This window comes from Alligator mississippiensis, chromosome 6 (assembly GCF_030867095.1).
Source record: "Alligator mississippiensis isolate rAllMis1 chromosome 6, rAllMis1, whole genome shotgun sequence".
Lineage (NCBI taxonomy): Eukaryota > Metazoa > Chordata > Crocodylia > Alligatoridae > Alligator > Alligator mississippiensis.
Window position 1 is genome coordinate 26,019,723 of NC_081829.1, and position 19,213 is coordinate 26,038,935.

The following is a 19,213-nucleotide window of genomic DNA, read 5'->3' on the forward strand; positions in this document are numbered from 1 at the left end:
TCTTTTTTTTAGGGTAAGACCTGAAGACTAGATTTAAAAAAACCCCACAAGCATGAATTGTAGAAATAACAGGCAACCTGAAAAGGTGGTACATGAACAGGTTGAATGCAAACTCTGTGTCCATAGTATGCCAGGGGTGGGCAATTATTTCAGGTGGAGGGCCACTTACCAAGTTGTGGCAAACTGTCAAGGGCCGCATAGGTAGCCCCACCCCTGGTCACCATCTTGGGCCCAATGTCCCAGGGCCAGCACCGGTGTGGCCAACAGCAGGGCACAGGCTGCCAGGGGTCTGTGGAGCTGGGCTGAGCTGCACCAGCAGGGAGTGGGGAGCTGGCTCAGCTCCATAGAGCCCCTGCTGGCCAGGACCTTTGTACCCCTGCCACCCTGCTCTGGGCCCTGCTGGCACTGGCCCTGGGACACAGGTGCGGGCCCTGCTCCTGCACCCACTCACTCCCAGTGCCCCCCAGCCCTGCGGTACAGGTGGGGAGAAGCATGCAGCCCTGACCCCTTACTCATCAGTAGGGAAGGAGCTGGCGCGGAGCGCAGGGAAAAGTGGCCCCTCCCCCACCCTGTGGCCTATGCTCCCTGCTGCAGCCACTCATAGCCTTCACGGGGCTGTCCTGAGCAGACACAGGCAGCCCCAGGCGGGCTGCAAGCAGCTGCAGTGTGGGGTGTCGGCATGGGGTGGGCAAGGGGCCGCTTTTCCCCCCGTGCTGTGCCAGCTTGTAACCCACCCCCACTGCCAGCCTGGGCCCCCCTGCTTGCCACACTGGACAGTGTTTGCTGCTGCTGCCCAGCACACGAGCTCAGGGCGGGCAGCAGCAGCAAACGCTGCCCGGGGTGGCAAGTGGGGGAGCCACAGCTGCTGCTGCCATGGTGCAGCCCCAATGGGCAAGCCTGGAGCCGTGCGCGGCCTAGGCTGGCAGCAGGGGCGGGTTACAAGCTGATGCTGAGTGTGGGGGAAAAGTGGCCCCTTGCACACCTGTGCCAGCGCCCTGCACTGCAGCTGCCCGTGCCTGCTCAGGACAGCCCTGTACAGGCTACGAGTGGCTGCAGCAGGGAGCTCTGGGCATAGGGTGGGGGAGGGGCCATTTTGCCCCGCGCTCAGCACCAGCTAGTCCCCTGCCTTTCCCCACACCACCCACTTTACCTGAGGTTCTGGTACGGTGCAACCATGTGGTCCCAGGCCAGAAGCCCCTACTGGGGCTTCCGGTGGGAGGGGCAGGTCTGGGTGGGCCCTGGTGTTGCAGGAGTTCTCCAGGACTTCACCTGGGTCCTACTGCCCTTGGTTCTGGTCATCTTTGACAGGAACCAAAGACAGATACATTTTAATTTTCTAAATATTTTTAGGGGCTTCGCGGGCCGGATAGAAAGGCCTCGTGGGCCGGGTTCAGCCCGTGAGCTGTATTTTGCCCACCCCTGTATTATGCGATCACTTCTAGATACACTTTGTAAACACATAAGTAGGTACAAAAATATTTTAAACTAAAATTAAAATAAGTTATAGTAGATGGGGGGTTTTTTGCATGTAATTCCCCCCTCCCCCCCAGTTTCAAGACTGCAGCACCCTTCCTCCCAAATGGAGTACTTCTGGGGCAAGGGGAGGGATTCCTGGTGGCAAAAGTCAGGGGTTGGGGGCAGGACTTCAGGTCCCAATATGGCAACTGGAGGCAGGGCACCTGTCAAGGGGCAGGGCTACCCATACCACCTTCAACAGCTTCCCAAAACTCAGTAAGCGGCCCTCCACCTGAAATAAATTGCCTGCCCCTGATATAGTGTCTATCGCTGCTGTGTTTGTAAACAATGTTCAGACACAAATTTGGGAGTTGTGTTCCCAAATTTGTATCTCCCTTGAATTTCTCAGTATACAAAGGCAGCATTTGAAATGTTTTAAAATCATCACTAGATTCAGGATTTGCTGCCAAGTCATCGCCATGCCTTATTAAGAAGGAAGTTCTAGGAAATGTCTTCCAACTGGGGCGTTTCTTCTGCAGAAAGCCCTTTTCTCTTGATTAATGTTCCAAAGCCTTAGACGCAGCTTTCCTGGAGATCCAGCAGAGAGGTACTATGAAAAGGGGTGCTTTGAACTGTCAGTGCCAAGCCCATTGAAGACTATCAGGACTCTGGGACCATCTGTAGATGTGCTCCACTGGGGGTGTGCGTTCCATTTTCTAAACCGATTTGCTTTGCACAGTTCAAATCAAATTTCAATTTGAACTAAGGGTTAATAGATTTAAGGAAATTTTTTCAGGCTCCAAGCCAAAGCAGCCAAATCAATTCCAAATCCTTGAGTCATTCAAGAACCATATGTAGGCCCTACTACTGGCAAATATCCTCCACCACACCTGGGGCTTTAGATGTTTCCCAATCATTTGGCAAGCATCCTATGTGCAAGACCAAGCTTGGAGGCTTGGGGTTTAGATGCTCCCAAGTTTCACTTGCCCTCAGCTACATGACTGCAGGAGCAAACTAGGGAGGAGTCTCCCATTTCCATAAAATAAGTATAAAGCCAAGCTCTTCCTCCTGGAAGAGAAAGTGGGAGGTTTATACATTACCTTAGCAGGTACTACCCCATGAACAGTTATCCCCAGCAACTAGAAAAAAACGCCTTAATGATCATGGTATTTCCCCTGCCAGGTAAGTATGTATCGTCCATCTCAGAATATGCCTTCAGCAGATGATCAAGGGGGTTCCCCCACTTATTCAGAGACCAGAAGGCCCTCTGCTTAGGCAAGGCTGGGGGCTTAATCAGGATACCGATACTTAGTCATGGTTAGGTGTTGGCACATTTGACTTTGTAAAGGTGCCCAATAGCCTCTGTCCTGTTGCAAAAAAAATGCTTGTGTTGCAAAATGCTTACCTGCATCCCTAAGGAATGCTTATCTGAGTTCCTAAGGACTGTTTTCCCTAAAAGCAATGGGATATGTACATCTAATGAATACAGTTTAAATTGCCTAATTCAGACTGCCCTAATCTGCACTCATTTTAATCCTCATTCAGCAATCCTCCTTAATTTGGACTGCAGATATCCATGTGTATATAGTAATGGTTGTAGTCTGGATTACACCTAGAAAAATGTAACATCTATAAATGGCCTGAAGTACTTCACAAATGGCTAGTGTAAATTGTGGAAGCAACAGATCAGGACAATAATGGGATACAGACAGACTGATGACAGCCCATTAAAAACCATGTTGTTAATATGGTAAAACAGTTAGACTTTTCCTTCTGATCCATAGGGCATTACATAAACAAAAGCCTGGAAGTGAAGATGGCAACAGGAAAGAGCACAGATTTTGACTAGTCAGACTCAAAAGGGCATTTAAATGGCTATTCCCTGTGTGCTTGGAAGCACTGAAGAATGTAGTGGGTCTCCAAGACCACCCACCACTTCAATGGGAAAAGGAGAAATACTGCAGACTCCCTATGCCTGAAGAAGGGTGACTGCACCTGAAAGCTTGCCAAGAACTTTTTTCCAACCACTCTGTTGGTCTAATAAAGGACATCACATCTACTCAAAGAACCTTGCCTACCAAATACTCTTAATGGAACTACCGCCAAGGACGCCAGAACCCAGAACTACCATCTCCATCTTGCTTATGCTAATTCTAGCCAGCTAAAATCCTTCTGGGTAGTGGCCTGGGCTCACGCACTGAGGATGCTGAGAAATGGAATGTGCTGCATTTAAAAAAGGACATGCAGTGGGAGGTTTCATCCAAGTCTTACTGGCATTCTCAATTGTTTTATCAGACCCCAGTTATGGGTCTTCATGAAGTCGGGTGGTTCAAACGCACGTTTTTCCACGTAGATCTCAGTTTACTGCTCAAAGTACGCAATGATAGTCCAAAAGGTGACATATGGATTTGGCACTGCTGTCCCCAAATACAAAATGGAGATAGGGATACATCTAGTATCCCTATAGGGAGGCAAGGCTGAACTCCTCAATGAGTTTTTTGCCTCAGCATTCCTAAGTGAGGGGCAAGACAAGTCTCTCACTGGGATTGTAGAGAGGCAGCAGCAGGGTGCCAGACTATCATGCGTAGACCCTGAGATGGTGCAGAGTCACATGGAGTCACTTGGAGGAACTGGATGCGTTTAAGTCGGCAGGCCCGGATGAGCTCCATCCAAGGGTACTGAAGGCACTGGCTGACGTCATTGCACAGCCACTGGCGGGAATATTTGAATACTCGTGGCGCATGAGCCAGGTCCCAGAGGACTGGAAAAGGGCCAATGTGGTCCCCATTTTCAAGAAGGGGAGGAGGGAGGACCCAGGCAACTATAGGCCAGTCAGTCTCACCTCCATCCTTGGCAAAGTCTTTGAAAAAATTATCAAGGCTCACATTTGCAAGAGCCCGGCAGGAAAAATTATGCTGAGAGGAAACCAGCACGGGTTCGTAGCAGGTAGATCATGCCTGACTAATCTAGTCTCTTTTTATGACCAGGTCACAAAACGCCTGGACGCAGGAGCAGGGGTTGACGTCATATACTTAGACTTCAGGAAGGCCTTTGATACGGTATCCCACCCCATACTGGTGAACAAGTTAAGAGGCTGTGACTTGGATGACTACACAGTCTGGTGGGTGGTGAATTGGCTAGAGGGTCGCACCCAGAGAGTCGTGGTAGATGGGTCGGTATCGACCTGGAAGGGTGTGGGCAGTGGAGTCCCGCAGGGCTCGGTCTTAGGACCGATACTCTTCAATATCTTCATTAGCGGCTTGGACGAGGGAGTGAAGTGTACTCTGTCCAAGTTTGCGGATGACACAAAAATGTGGGGAGAAGTAGATACGCCGGAGGGCAGGGAACAACTGCAAGCAGACCTGGACAGGTTGGACAAATGGGCAGAAAACAACAGAATGCAATTCAACAAGGAGAAATGCAAAGTGCTGCACCTAGGGAGGAAAAATGTCCAGCATACCTACTGCCTAGGAAATGACCTGCTTGGTGGAACGGAAGTGGAAAGGGATCTTGGAGTCCTAGTGGACTCCAAGATGAACATGAGTCATCAGTGTGACGAAGCCATCAGAAAAGCTAATGGCACTTTATTGTGCATCAGCAGATGCATGACGAACAGAAGCAAGGAGGTGATACTTCCCCTCTATCGGGCGCTGGTCAGACCACAGTTGTAGTGCGTGCAATTCTGGGCGCCGCACTTCAAGAGAGATGTGGATAACCTGGAGAGGGGCCAGAGAAGGGCCACTTGTATGGTTAAGGGCTTGCAGGCTAAGCCCTATGAGAAGAGACTGGGGCACCTGGACCTCTTCAGCCTCCGCAAGAGAAGGTTGAGGTGACTTTGTGGCTGCCTATAAGTTCATCACGGGGGCACAGAAGGGAATTGGTGAGTTTTTATTCACCAAGGTGCCCCCGGGGGTTACAAGAAATAATGGCCACAAGCTAGCAGAGAGCAGATTTAGACTAGACATTAGGAAGAATTTCTTCACAGTTAGCGTGGCCAAGGTCTGGAACGGGCTCCCAAGGGAGGTGGTGCTCTCCCCTACCCTGGGGGTCTTCAAGAGGAGGTTAGATAAGCATCTAGCTGGGGTCATCTGAACCCAGCACTCTTTCCTGCCTATGCAGGGGGTTGGACTCGATGATCTATTGAGGTCCCTTCTGACCCTAGCATCTATGAATCTATGAATCTAGTAGATCAGTATTTACCAAGGTATAATCACCTTCCCCAAACATTGGTCACATTGGGGCCTGAAGTCAGTTTGTTCACTTGCTCATCAATTGCTTGGAGGCTTCAAAATGGGCTTCACCCCACAGGTGCTTTTTGGGAATCAGTAGTAATGCCTTTTCTCTGTAGTCTGGTAGCACACAATAAGGAAACAGTTACGAACTAATTATGATTCATCAAGTATCTCCCAGAATATAGGGCTGAATTCCCACTCTTGGAAATGCTATGCTACACTTGTATCTTAGTGCATCAGCATGTCAGACTAAGGCTGGGAGAAAGTCAGAATCTAGTCCATGTGATCTCTTCAGAGTCTGATTTTCTGTGGGGTCTCTTTCTGGCACTGTGAAGCTTGGATATATGTTATTAAAGGCAGGCATTCTGACAGCAAGTTTGGTAGCCCTGTCACTTCTGAAAATTCAGGTTTGAGGGAACTATATATGAAAGTGGTGGGGCAGAAATTAAAAGGAAGTTCCTCATCTTCCTGCAAACAGAAAAAAACATTAAGAAAGAACAGCAGGTCTTTCAAACTTAGTACAGGGGGTTGAGAGTTTTTGCTTTATGAAAAGTGTAACCCAGGTGGCAGCCCAATAGTTGCCATCTCTGCCCAAATATCAGGGATGGTGTGGTGAGGGTGGGGCAGGGCTTCCAGCCAGCACCAATTTACTTCCCAGCCAGCCCCTGCTCCCCACACAGTAGCCTGTGGTCCCAAGAAGGTCTAACACTTAACTGATTTAACTATTTACACTTTATTTACAAAATAAGAATAATGGGAAAGGTTATTTACAAATTAACTTAAATGCTAAAACAAACCAGAATGCATTAGTCAACCCTTAACTCAAGAACCACAGGTAGGGTAACCAGCAGCTTTCAGCCACTGCTGAGATGCTACAGCAAGGGAGCAGGGTGCTCACTTCCAGCAACTCCAGCAGGTTTCCCAATAAGCGACAGACTGCAACAGTGTAAGCTCTTCTGGTCTGCAGCAATCAAATTGCATCAAAACCCAACCCTACAAAGAGGTTGAAGGGTGACCCTCCTGGCAACCAAAAAGGCAAGCAACAAGCAACAGAGTAGGCTCCTAGAGTAATTGGTATGACCCAAGCACAAAGCTCAGGGACTCCATCTGATGACAAGCAGCTGCAGAATAAGGGATAGGACTGAGTCCCCTCTGGGGCAGTCAGCAGCAGAGGGTCAGCAGCACAGGCAGCTCCCAGGGGTCACTGCTCTAAACCCCTGCTCCAGATGTCTGGCCGGGCGCCCCACATGCCTCACCAATCCCGCTCGGAGCGCCAGCCTGTGCCCTGAGCTCCCAGGGACCCTCATCCAGGCGCTCTGCTGCTCCTCAGGATCCCAATGCCTTGACTGCTGCTGTCCCGCTTCCCCAGGGAAAGTAGGGGGTTTCCTTAACTCACTGACCCAGCTCCGTGCTCCGGATAAGGATGCTACGTATGCCCCTGGCTGTTGCTTCTTCTCCGCAGTGGAGCGGGGGGGCCGACTCCCACCCCTAGCCTCCGGGATGCCTGACACATCCAGCACACTGCAATGGGGCCTTGGGGCACCAGCTCTCTGCCCCAAGCCCTGGCCGCAGCTCCCTTTCTGCTGCAGGGCTGGAGGCATGGCTGACTGCCGCTGCTTTCTTCTCCCACAGCCTTTGAGGCTCTTCAGAGGGGTCTCTCTGCTCCGAGTCAGCTCACCCCAGCTCTTTTTAGGTCTCCTGCATAATTTCCTGGAGTCACTGTCAGCAGCCCCCACACGCCAGTTCGGCTGCTGTTTTTATCCCCTCAGGCAGTCCTTCCCTGGCCTGCAAACCAGCCATCCAGCCACAACCCTGGCCATCCCGCTTCCATGCGAATGAGGGGATTGAAAACCCCTTCTTTCGATTGGCTTCTCCTTTTCCACAGGGCAGGGCTCTCCTGCTCCACCCTTCAGGTTGCTCGGAGTTCACTGGCACAGTTTCTAGCCCAGGGTAAGTATCTCAAGCCAATCTGGTGCCCACATTGGTAGTCTGTTACATCAGAAAGCAGTCAAGCATCCCAGTCTTCCCGGGCAGCCTTGTATTGAGCCTGAAATGGTTTCAGTTGCATTCTTAGCCACCACTCAGTTTTTGCTCCTTCCAGATTAGGATATGACAGAGGGTAAACACAGGCAAATAATTCTCACCTTAATCCCTTGACGAGCTCTTGCTTTCTCTCTGGAGATTCTCTCTTTTACATGGCAAATCTTCATGCTTCTGTTACACCACATTAAGGCCTCACCATGACAGCTTTGTGAGGCTAGGACTGTTAGACAACTGCCTTCACCACTATATCACTGATTAGAAAGGACATCCACACCCAAGGTCTGGTTTTGCCCCTACCTTCTGTCACCTCCCACTACATGAGTGTTTACGTTCTTCAACTTCCTCCCACAAGATGATCTAAAGCAGGGGGTGTCCAACCTTTTTGAATGTGGGGCTGGATCGCAAACTTCATCACCCAGTGGGCCGGCAAGCCATATTCAAAGACGTCACAGGAAGTGGTATCATATCAGGAAGTGATGTCATGTGACCTTTGACACCAATGAAGTTGCAGGGGTTGACACGGCATGCATGCCCGGGTTGACATGGTGCTGCAGGAGCCACTTGGCTACAACTGGGTTGACCTGGTGCTGGAGAAGCCGTGGGGCCAGACCAGGGTTAACCTGGGGCCCGCCCGGCCTGCTGGTGCCATGCCCGGGTTGAAACGGTGCTGCAGGACCCGCCTGGGCAGAACCGGGTCGGCACCAGCCAGGAAAAGCAGCATGCAGCTGAAGCCGGCTTCCCATGTGCTGCTGGGGATGGGCTGAGGCCGGCCAGGTCTGCACCAGCCAGCAAAAGCGGCAGAGGAGCTGTGTGCCACTCGGGACTGACCGGTGCAGGCTCATCCCATCCTGAGTGGCACATGGCTCTGCCGCCGCTTCTGCTGGCTGGTGCAGACCCGGCCAGGCTCCTCCCAGGCTCCTCCTGTCCCCAGCAGCACATGAGAAGCGGCCCCCTCGGGGCCTCATGACCGGGTGGCCGGGCTTGGAGAGCCACAGTGCCTGGGAGAGACTGGCCGGGGGAGCAGGCTCCACCTTGCTGTGGGGCAGGGCAGGGTAGCCGGGCGGGGGGGGGGGGGGGAGGAGGCAGGCATGGGCCGGCGCTGCCAGTGGCCGCTGCTTGACCTTCTGTGCAGGGCCACTCCCCTGGGCCCGGAGGTAAGCAGCTCCCCTCCTCTTGCTGCCAGCTGGGGCCAGCGGGCCGGCCCTGCCTGCCTCGCCGCGACTCCATGCCCCGCAGCGCTCCCTGCCCACCTTGCCGCGCTCTGTCTGCACTCTTTGCCCGCATCGCAGCTGTGACTCTGCACCCCACAGTGCTCCCTGCCCGCCTCGCTGTGCTCCCTGCCTGCCTTGCCTTTGCCGGCGGCTCCACAGCACTGCTGCTGCAGCTTCGCACTCCATGGAGGCGATAGCACTGCCACCACTGGCCAGATAAAATAGCTTGGCAGGCTGCATGGTGGCCCGTGGGCCATATGTTGGACAAGTCTGATCTAAAGGGTACAAGCCATTTTCCACTACACAGTCTGTCCTGCTTAAAGAGAATGGAATTTACGATGGAAGCTGTTGCAATGGCAGACTGGTATCCCCAAACTCTTGACTTGGATTTCCATCAATCACCTTTATAACAGCCATTTTGGAATACAAGATGTTGCCAAAAATCCTTCAATCAGTCATCCCAGAATAGTAAGCTAAAAGCTAAAAACAGTAAGCTAAAAGAGTTGGCTGACATCATAGCATGGCCAACAGTGAGGATATTTGAGTACTTGTGGCACTCGGGAGAGGTTCCTGAAGTTTGGAAGAGGGCCAACGTAGTGCCTGTCTTCAAGAAGGGAAGGAAGGAAAATCCAGGGAATTACAGGCCAATCAGTTTGACCTCAATCCTTGGAAAGATGTTGGAAAAAATTATTAAAGAATCCATCAACAGGCTAATGGAAGGCATCATTCTGAGATATAGCCAACACAGCTTTGTTGTGGGTAGGTCTTGCCCTAGACAGGGAGAAGGGGCTGATGACATTTACTTGGATTTCAAAAAAGCCTGTGACTTAGTCTCCCATGATGTCCTCATGGTAAAATTGGGGAGCTGCAGCCTCGACAACCTTACAGTCTGATGGCTTGGTAACTGGCTCCATGGTCAGACCCAGAGAGTGGCTGTCAGTGGAACCAAGTTAACATGGCGCAGGGTTCACTTCTCAGACCTGTATTCTTGAATATATTTATAAACAATCTGGATTCAGGTGTCAGAAGCAGACTGGCTAAGTTTGCAGATGACACCAAATTATGGGGAAGCATGGTCACTCTAGAGGCTAGGCTGGGGATTCAGGCCGACCTGGACAAGCTTGCAAGGTGGACGGATAAAAACCTGATGACATTCAACACTGAGAAATGCAAGGTGCTCCACCTCAGGAGAAAGAACTCAGGTCATACCACAGGCTCGGCAGTGCAACACTCACTAGCACCATGACCGAAAGAGACTTGGGCATCATGACTGACTGCAAGACGAATACGAGCCACCAAAGCATCTCAAGCAAGACCCAAGATGTCATCCTCCCACTTTACTCAGCCCTGGTGAGGCTGCAGCTGGAGTGCTGCATCCAATTTTAGGCTCCACACTTCGAAAAGGATGTGGAAAAGCTTGAGAGAGTCCAGAGGAGAGTCACGTGCATGATCGGAGGTCAGAAGAGCAGGCCTTATGAGGAGAGGCTGAGACGCATGGGACTCTTCAGCTTGGAGAAGTGTAGGCTCAGGGGGGACTTGGTGGCAGCCTACAAGTACATAAGGGGTGTGCATCAGGATCTGGGAGAACATCTGTTTACCAGGGCGCTCCAAGGGAAAACAAAGGTCAACAAACTGCTGGAAGACCATTTTAGACAGGACATAAGAAAAAAATTCTTTACTGTCTGAGTCTCCAAAGTCTGGAATAGACTCCACCCTGAAGTGGTGCAAGCATCTACTCTGGACATCTTCAAGAAGCATTTGGATGATTACCTTTGAGCAGGGGGCTGGACCCAATGATCTCGCAAGGTCCCTTCCAGCCCTAAGGTCTGTGAAATCTATGATCTTGGAACTAATCAAATCTCAGTCCTCTCTTTTTCCTGTACCTTTCAAGTAAAGCTGGCAACCTTCTCCCCCTTTTGGCCTCTCTTGGAATGACACCATCATTACATTTGTCTTCTTTTTGCAGCAAAATATATTTGGCCTTTGAAAACTCACCTATGTACATTGTACCGATTCTTCTGTTGCAAAGACTTGCCCAAAACTATGCATGTCCCTGCACTGATGTAAGATAGGGAGGGCTGATGCTGCATGTAGACTCCTTACACCGAATCCTTTGTTACAAGTAGTCCCAGCAATAACTGAATTATGATGCGCTTCAGTTGCTCTGGGAATCCTAAAAATAGGATTTCCAGCATCACTACAGCCAAAACTTCCACAGGAACCAAGGGACTCTTACAGGCCCACACACTGTTAACAGCTTCGAGCCATTCAGCTCAGTGTAAAGGCAGAATCATCTTATTAGTTGCCTGCTAGAATCTGCAGGTTGAGTGCCTGTGCAGACTGTATTTAGAGTACTGCAGGGTGGTTGTCACTAGAAACCAGATTTGATTGCTTTCAGGGGTCAAGATCAACTTTGGCTGTGAGTGCATGAAGACTCTCTCTTTTGAGGCAGGCTAGCAAGGGACTTTGCTAAAAGGTAAGCTACTAGTCATCCTGAGTATCACCTAGAGTGGAGCAATGTGGTTCAAAGAACACCGAAATCTCAACACTGATGAGTTTTGCTGAGTATGTCAGGACAGAAGTGATGCTAAAAGGCCTCTTGATTCATTAGGACTTCACCAAAGCTGGCAACATAAATGGTATCTTGGCACAATATAGTAGAGATCAATTCTACTCTTTGTCTCAAAGTTATAGCCTTTGAGATGTTCCTGGCTATCTTCATGTGCAGGAAGCAACAGGAAGGGATTTTGGGTGCTCTCTGTAGGGTCTCATGTCATCAGGCAAGGTCTTAAAACTAATCACAGGCCCTCTGCACAGTAACCAACATCCTTGTGTAGAGGGACTTAAATCCCCAGAGTCATCTCCCATCCAGGAAGATGGCAAATCCCCCCCCTCCCTTGCAAAACCAAACCAAAACACCACAGCAACAGGCTACTCATATCCTAAACCCAGGAGCATCACTTAGTGCATTGGCAAAACCTGAGATAGGAAAACAAAGTATATTCTTGGGGCAGAAGACAAGCACAAACAAGTACCATGTGCCTCACAGAAGGAACCGAGTTGGTAAGAGGCTGCTCACAGAGATCCTGGAGGTGGAAGACTAAATGCACTAATTGCACGAAGAGCAGAAAGCTATGCTTAGTACCCCCTCAGCAGTATACAGAAGAGCTACCAATGCCTCAGCAAAGCACTCCCAAGGTCAGTGTGAGAAGAACCCAGTACATTGATTATCATCAGTAGCAGAGCAGAAGCCTAAGGGCATCAATGGTCCAGTTAGCCATCAGCTGGCTGAACAGAGAAAACCATTTATATTGTTTCCATTTTTATTAGGAATTAAACTAGGAAAAAAATGGAGAGAAATAATGTTTGAGAACACCAAGGTGTGCTGGGCCAATGATTTGTGAAGCACTTGACATCTCAAGAGGTTTCATCAGCTGTATTCCGAAAAAAAAATTATTATAATAATACCCAGAGGCATTGAGATAAAAGTCGTGCTAGTGCTTGACACTATACAAAATACATGAAGATGGTCTCTCCCTAGAAGAGTTTGCAATTTCAGGACAAGTGACATCTAAAGAGGTGCAGTTGAGAAGGGGCATGGAAAGGTAGACAATTTTGATATTATGTATTTGCAATTTTGTTGTTGTTGGTAATGCAAAGAAGCTGAATTTGGAATGAAGAACCGTGCAAAACGCTAACTGAAGAGTACACATAATGTTCCTACAAGTGCTTAATAGCTCCAAACTTTGATAGGGGCTCCACCTGGTCACTTACAGGTTCAAGAGTGGAAATCATTTGGTATAGGTATATTTGAAGATGTCATGATCTCAATATCAGGATGTGGCAAGTGCAGCTACTAGTTCTAGAAATAAATACAGCATGTTATCTGAAGATCTTTCCAATGGCATACAGTAGTTATTAGCCACAATGCATAGCTAAAAATGTAACTGTTTCAGAACTTTGTAGCATCTGAGCTGCCATTGGACTGGAGATTATTTCACCATTTCTTACCCCTGCCATTGCTAGATCCACTGCCATGGGGCAGGGATGCAGGTGGGATTTTGTGGATCAGCTGCTCTGAAGCAACTACTCCAAGTCTGGAACCTGGCTCAATGTCCTGACAGGGATGGATTAGCAGACAGACTGCCAGTGGTGAAAGCAACAAACAAGGAAAAGTAATTGCAATACATTCACAGTTTATATTATTCAAAGTGTATAGATGCACAGGAATCATCCTAAAGGATCCAGCTATGCTAGAAATCCAACCTAGACATTCCCAGTATCTACTGCATTTTTTGCAATAGTGTTCAAACTCTGGTCTTGGTTAACTTAAAAACACGGTGAAACCATTTTTACATTATGAAGAAAGGGGTCATGTTGCTAATGCATATTGGACCACAATGAAGTATATTCTGCAACTGTATTCCACAATTACCAGCAAAGGCTTGCTCGGAAAGTCATCCTGCCACTTGCCACAAGTGATGGCAGGTCTCTTGGCCCCTCCAGCTGTAGGGGGTAGTATCAGCTAGGAAGGACCCCTCTAGAAGGCTGTATCTTCATTTCTAGGAAAGGGCAAAAGACTTCTCTTTCCTTTCTGCTGTTCTGGTATAGTGACAATCCTATTTCTTCTCTTAAAAGGAAGGTGAAGAACCTCTGGACAGGAGTAATTTGTACTTGTTTAGTAAACAAGTACTGAATTCAAAGGAGATTTAACAGAGTGAACCCTCTTAGGTTTTGTCTGTACTTACCCCAGGGTGGTGCAACTTCTAAGTGACCAGGGACCATTTTGAGTGGTCACATGCTGTGCAGGCTGCATGCCCCTCCAGGCCATGTGTACCCCCCACCCTCACCTTCTGCACCATGGCATGCTACTTGGGGTTCCCAATTCCTCCCCAAACCTCTCCAGCTGTGGGCTCCCTCAATTTCATTGACAGTGCCCTCAGGGGCAGGGACAGGCAGCAGGAGGAAGGCAGGCTGGAGACACTAGTAGCAGCAGCAGGAATGCAGTGAAGGCAGTGACACTAGGACCAGGACTGGCAAGCCACAGCTTAACCCCTAGGACTGGATGTGGCCTGCAGGCAGCTAGTTGAACAGCCCTGACATGCCTCACTCCGTTACTAGAATGCCTGGCAGCAGCTAGCATTGTCAGATGCTTCTGGTGGCTCTGTGTGGTTTCACAGAGGGCGGAGATGTGTTACCAGAGCTCAACTTATACCTGCAGAAGGGAATATGGCAGCTCAAAAAGTGTGTGCAAACTTCTACATATGCCCTCTGTTGGCTTCCAAATGGGGGTGGGGACCCTGCCAGCACAACAGTGGGTTCTGCCGCTACCACGGAGCTCTGGGCCCAGATATGAGTTTTATTCAAAGAACTAGATTAAACCTTGCAGCAGGAGGGAAAGTTATTGTCTACAGTACACTAGGATTTTCTGCAAGGGTACATCTGCACTGTTGTGATTGAAGTGCCAAACTGACATACCTAAACTAGCTTTAAAACTAACTTGGGTACCAGTAGCAGAGTAGCCACAGCAACGCAGATCTCAGTATGGGCTGGAAGACTCATATAAACTGGGAGAATATTCAAAAGAAGGGGGCAGGGCAGTGGTTAGGCTCTATGCTGCCAGATTAGACTGACATGACATTCCATTCAGGTAGTTCAAAGGCAATTCTGGTGACTGTAGGATAGACCTGCCCAATGTTTCTTACCATATTATGATTTGTGCAGATCCAGCAGTGGTGGCAATAAATATGCATATCCATAAAATTGGGAGGTCTAGATGAAATGGTGATTAAGATATGGGGGCCTTGTCTATCCTTCTGTCACTACTAATAGAGCACCACAGAATACAACAGTGGGCATTATAATAAAACCCAAACAAACAGGTTGATGCTAACCAGTCCTGGGGAGGAAATGTTACCATTCACTTCATGAGAGAAGCCATAATTGGACAGACTGCACAACCAATTTAAAACAATACAACCTTAAGTACTACCAGCAAATTTGTGTCATATAAAGTAATTATACTAAATCTGTTAACATGTACCACTGACAGGTGCACACCACTGGTGATACCTGTACCACAGATTGGGAACCATTGGTATAGACTATAGTATAACCAATGTGCTTACAATACTCACCTGGGGCACTGCCCCAGCTTTAGCTGGAGGACACAAATGTCTGCTGTTTAATTTAGGCCAAACCTCAAGTACACATGTCCAGGAATTTCCCGTTGAGAATTTATAATTACCTTATGGGGTTCATACAAGTTGTCAATTAATGATAACTTTTCTCCTCAAGAGAGCTTCAATCTAAGCAGATCAAACAGAGGATGGGAAAGGAAGCAGAGACATAGATTTGCCCTAAACCAGACAACAAGTCCAGCCCAGCATTAGGAATTACCCAGGTCTCTCAAGGCCCAGGCCAACAGTACTGGTCTAGAACTACCATAAAATTGTCTCAGAAAGAATCCACTGTGTCTTCTGAATGTCAGTATCTAGTCATTTCTGGAAGTGCCAGAGCTGTATACATGCAAGTTTTTGCAAAGTATGACATGTGTGATCACAAGGCATCTACTGGATTTCATCAGACCAGCTTTTAGAAAAGATCTGATCCCAGAAAGTTCCATTTTCACCATGTCCCCTATTTACAGAAGAGAAATGCCATTCAACTTGTTGCACTGTTTAAATGTTATTTTATTAAATATCGTCAGTTCAAGGTTTCATTGTAACAAAGCTATGAAGGTTCTACCAACATTCAGACCAAACAAACAAACACTAGCTAACTTTGTTTTAATTTCTATATCATGCAAAAATTCTGCATCAAACACCTTCCATTTCCTGCTTAAAACATGATATTTATAATATATATTATATAGATGCTTATATTAGCCCCATAAGAGAACATTAAGAATGCTAAAGGTGTACAGCTGTGTCTGATAATGGCCATACCAAGCTAAGGTTCTCATTAATTTAAAAGAAAAAACAGTTAGTCTTCAAGACTGTGCAAAACCAAAAAAAACCAACAATTTAACATTTTCTTTGAAAGATGCAGATACTAAATACAGAGGGTTTTTAATCATTAATAATCATCAGGTAAAGAGACAAGGAAAGATCAGACCTAAAGAAGGCATGCATAACTTCTTGTATGTTGCTTTTTAAAACTGCATAATTGTAGTCTTCTGTTTGCTCTCTCTTTGTCGCTTAAAAAAATCTGAATAAAATATCAAAGCTTTTTCTTTCCACCTCACTCACTATCTTAGTGCCATCTTACAAATGTTCCAAAAATAATAAAATCTAGTGTTTGCCTCCTCTTGTTTCAGTCCTCACTTTGCCTATACATGCACTTAGGGTGCTGGAGGGAGGAAGGAAACTATTTGTTCAGACAAGCTTTGGGAAGCATCATGGATCAGCTGCTCTAATAATGGAGTGAGATTGACTTAATTGTCTCCTAAATGAGAGTGGAGAAATTTCCACTGCAAGGATTTAACTCCATTCTGTGCTACAGCTTCTGTTTTCTTCCCCTCTATTCTGCTCAACAATGGTCACTTTATAACTAAGCTTTCCCTTTTCTCCAGATCTGTTAAAATGTTTCCTCCCTTTTAATATACTATGTTTTCAGTCTCTCTGGAATGCAGGGATAACCTACTGGAAAGCCCTGTGACCACAGCTTGTGATTTGGAGTTGTGAATAAGTCTGTACCTGTATTCCCTCCAATTTACCAAAAGAAGCAAAGCAACTGCCTTTCTCTTGGTCAGGACACAAGTCATGGTGTGTCCAAGCACTAAAAAGGTTTACTAGAAGCCCTTTTCATCCTTGGGGTCAGGGTTTATTCATAAGTCAAGAAAAACAGAAAAAGAAAAGGTTCAACATTTCCCACCTACCAAATAAAGGAAACGGATTCCCGCCCCACAAAGACAGGGAACAGAAAGATGAATTGGCCCAAAGGACAATCAGATCACATTCAGCAACTCACTTTTCCCTCGATTTCATGAGTTATCCTCTATAAGAGAGAGAGAAAATGCCAGGAGGTGGCCTGGAGCCTGGCTGTGGTACATTGCGGTTCTGATCTGAAAGTTTTCCAAGTTACAACATCACCATAAAAATAGGAAAAATATCCAAATGAACACCAAGAAACAGGATGCCTACAAACATTAGAGGAGTTATTGGTGGGGGAGAAGCAACAGCTGCTGGCTCCCTCTGCTACTTTATTTGGAGAACAAACAACTCAAACTGGAAGGCAGTGAGCCCCCTAATTCTATGGGTGCATATATTTCAGTATAAAAAACACACACTAAATTATGCATCATATAGGAGTGTATGCAAGTCTTCATGAAAGAACATAACACTAGGTTTCTCATCTGCTTCTTAAGGAACATATATATTCTGTAGCACTGTGGATCCCAGCTATGTTACTAGAAAGAAAAAAAAATTAAAGAAAATCCCATACATGTACCCTCTTCCTTTAAAATCTTTGCTCTTAATACTTTTCATCATCATTGTTTTTTTTAAATAAACTGGCTTCAAATCTCCATGTTCGGCCAGGTAGCGGCTGTCTCTAAAACCAGTATCATCTGAAGAGCAAGCTCCTATTTTACTTATTTATTTTAATTTAAACCATTGTTATTTTCCCTACTTCCATCCTTAGCTGGGAATAAACATCCCATTTTGTTTTTAAAGAGTCTTTTTGTGGGATCCAGCGGCTGAGCAACCAGCTTTCTGCAGCATTCTCACCGTGCGGAAGATTTACGAAGAAACTCAGGCTGAAGTCAGTCCACTGGGCAGCAGGAAGGAGACGTCTCTTTCCTCCACTTTGTCTCCCTGTTTTTCACACCAGCTCCTCCGGGACCTCCTCACCACTTCTCACTGATTAAAGTTACAGCACAGCCTAAACACCATGTCAGCTTCCACCTTGGCTTTGCAGAGCAGAGTTCAGAAATCTGCTGCCCAAGGTGCCTTCTCCTTCCTCCCTCTCTCTCTCTCTTTCTATCCCCCCACCACTCTCCATTGCTTTTGCTTCTCCCCTCTCTTGGTTTCTGAAAGATGCTCCAGCTGCTGCCATGTCATCAGCCCTGGGGGAGGGGGCATCAAATAATCTGTCATTTATTTAGCATTATTCCTGTTTTGTGTTATTTTATACAAACAACATGTCTCTTTTAGATTTAAAAAACACCTTCGTACAGCAGAAACAGACACGATGGATCCATGGAAAACAACAGAAAGACGGCAGCGCCCGGAGCATCAGATGCATGCAGGGTTTCGTGCATTTGGCTGCTGCCTGTTTGTAATTTGTTACTTTTTTTTTTAAACGTCAAAACGGACACAACCGTTGCTGTTACTCAGGCACTCCAGAGCCGCTTGCTAAGAAGATATTGCCCTCCCGCTGAGTATCTCCAAAAGCTGCTGCAGTCAGGAAAAAGGTAGTGTCCGCCCAGAAAGGAGAAGAGAGAATGAGGTGGAAGATGGAAGGGAAATAAAAGTCAAAAGTTAACTGAGGAATTTATACAAAGCAATTTTCCTGCAAGCTCATGAAAACAGGCAAGAAACTATGCAGCACGACAGTCTGGGAGAGTGAACCCAGGAACACAAGAGAAATAAACCATTCCCGCCACTCCACACAAATACAAAATAAATCTGGGCTGGGCAGGAGAACAGTAAGAGGCAAAATACACCTTGCCTTCCCCATTGTGCTCAAGGTTGGGAGGGTGAATCCCAGTGGTAAAGTAAGATGACATACTGCTGAGCTCTGAGGTTGGCAGAGGGAATCCTAGTTAACCCTCATCACTTGCTGCAAGATGAATCTCAGCACTACAGTGAGAAGGGAGGTTTAGAAGGTTAAATCAAAAGAACTGACAGACTAGGTAAGACCCAAGGTCCATCGAGGATAGTATCCTGTCTCCAACTGTGCCCAGTTCCAGGCACTTCAGAAGACACTGCAGGAAAATCCCAAGTGGGTGGTTATGGGGCAACTGGCTGCAAAGGAACACTTTCTTCCTCACCCCCAGCTGAAGTCCAGCTCCTACTGGGGTTAGGAAGACTTCACACTCACATTTCCATTTTAATTGGCTTTTTAAATTATTTCTCATGTAACTCCAGACAGTTGCATTATCTGTACCTGCCTCATTTTTTCCCCCAAGTCCCACCAAGCTCTTGGCCTCCGTGGTGTCTTCTAGCAATTATTATCACAGGTTAATTGTGTGTTTTATCAGTTTGCTGTTCTTCAATTCCATCACTGACCTCATCAGCCTTATGCTGAGAGACTAACTAGTACTTCTTA

General features: G+C 47.5%; 1 protein-coding gene across 15 annotated transcripts in view; it reads right to left on the reverse strand.

Moving 5' to 3' along the window:
* Window positions 1-15,609: 15,609 nt before the first annotated feature.
* CAMK2G (calcium/calmodulin dependent protein kinase II gamma) overlaps window positions 15,610-19,213 on the reverse strand; it is a 172,736-nt gene continuing 169,132 nt past the window's right edge. For 13 of the 15 annotated variants that reach the window (XM_059729736.1, XM_059729737.1, XM_014601427.3 and 10 more), the window contains one exon: window positions 15,610-18,339. The gene's annotated coding sequence lies outside the window, so the exon portion shown is untranslated. The remainder of the gene's footprint in view (window positions 18,340-19,213) is intronic. The other 2 variants (XM_059729735.1, XM_059729734.1) reach the window with 2 other exon arrangements.